At 39.6% G+C, this 1,408-nt stretch overlaps 1 protein-coding gene across 1 annotated transcript in view; it reads right to left on the reverse strand.

The window, feature by feature from the left end:
* Window positions 1-280: 280 nt before the first annotated feature.
* Window positions 281-1,408, reverse strand: part of LOC308382209 (multiple PDZ domain protein-like) — a 92,082-nt gene continuing 90,954 nt past the window's right edge. The window contains 1 exon segment of the mRNA XM_080859901.1: window positions 281-1,408. This exon segment is cut by the window's right edge and continues 1,669 nt beyond it. The gene's annotated coding sequence lies outside the window, so the exon portion shown is untranslated.

Here is a 1,408-nt window from a genome sequence, read left to right on the forward strand (position 1 = left end):
GGTAAAAAAAAATCCATTTAAAATCTATCTGATGTCAGACTCAGCCTAATGTGCTATGGATGCAGGGATAGAAGTAGGCCCTATGTTTATACTTTTTTTAATTTCCTGGTTTGAATTCTTTACAACTCTGACTGATTGATGGGGGAAAAAAATAAACACACAAACAAGTAAACAAATATATAAATAACCAAAACAAACCAACACACAAACAAACAAACAAACAAACCCAGACAAAGGATGAGGTCTGAAGGTCACTTTTATTACTTGAGCTGCAGAATAACATAACACTGTGCTGGTGCTGTGGGAGAAGCAGCTGTGGTGTTTACTCCAGGTGCAGAGACAGCAGCCGTCAGGAGAAAACTTCTCTCAATTTGACTTTCAACAGGATTTTTCGTCTATTTACATAGTTGCAAAACTAGCAAAGTAGTCTACCTAGTGTGTCTGACTCTAAAGCCCTACTGATCGAACGTGGCTCATTGGGGGGGAAACACTTTGCCAACAGTTTTAGACAATAAGCAACATTCTTACTGATGGATCCATTAGTCCATGTAAGATAATCTGTGTGTGTGTGTGTGTGTGTGTGTGTGTGTGTTTGCGTTGACATGAGCTCAAGTAAATGAGGCCGTTTGGATGCTCAGTCCAGTCATTTGAACATGAAAGAGTTTAATTCAGTCCAACACAGCCTTATTCTGTCACAAGCCACAACACAAGAAACTTTGTCTGTGTGTGTGTGTGTGTGTGTATACGCCTGTGTGTGTGTGTGTGTGTGTGTGTGTGTGTGTGTACATGCACGTGTATGACAACAGTCCCAGGGGACTCTAAGGTTTATTTTCATCTCCTTCTCTAACCCTAACCCTAGTGCTATGACAGCAGCCCTTGGACCATGAAGCCCAACCATGTGCTAATTACAGAGATGCACTAGCCAAGCTAGGGCCAATTGCTCTTTTCTTGTAACGATTATGAAGCATGTGGACTTAGTTTAGACTGGAAGGAGGATCTGTGGATGTAATGCACTGTAAGTATATGTGACAAGAGTGCATCCAGGTGCACTAGACATGTGTGACCTCTATGAGCCTATGGTGCTGTGTTTTCTTTGCATACAAACTTAATATGTTCAACTCATAATCTATTAGACTAACTGTTTTCACTTTTGGAATAACATAATCTATTAGACTAACTGTTTTCACTTTTGGAATAACACAGGCGTAACGCTTCAGCAAAAAACAAAACAAAACAGTAACACTTGAAAGATAAAATACTGAACAAACTTTTTTTCCTTTTTGTCTTTTTTTTAACAGTAGTCTAAAGCAGCAACTACACTTCTCTTGCTCTCTTACTCCGTCTTATTGGAGTGTGTGTACTTCTCGGAGTGTGTGTACTTCATGTTATAACACTCATGTCCACAAAG

Source organism: Sprattus sprattus (genome assembly GCF_963457725.1).
Source record: "Sprattus sprattus genome assembly, chromosome: 21".
Classification (NCBI taxonomy): Eukaryota; Metazoa; Chordata; class Actinopteri; order Clupeiformes; family Clupeidae; genus Sprattus; species Sprattus sprattus.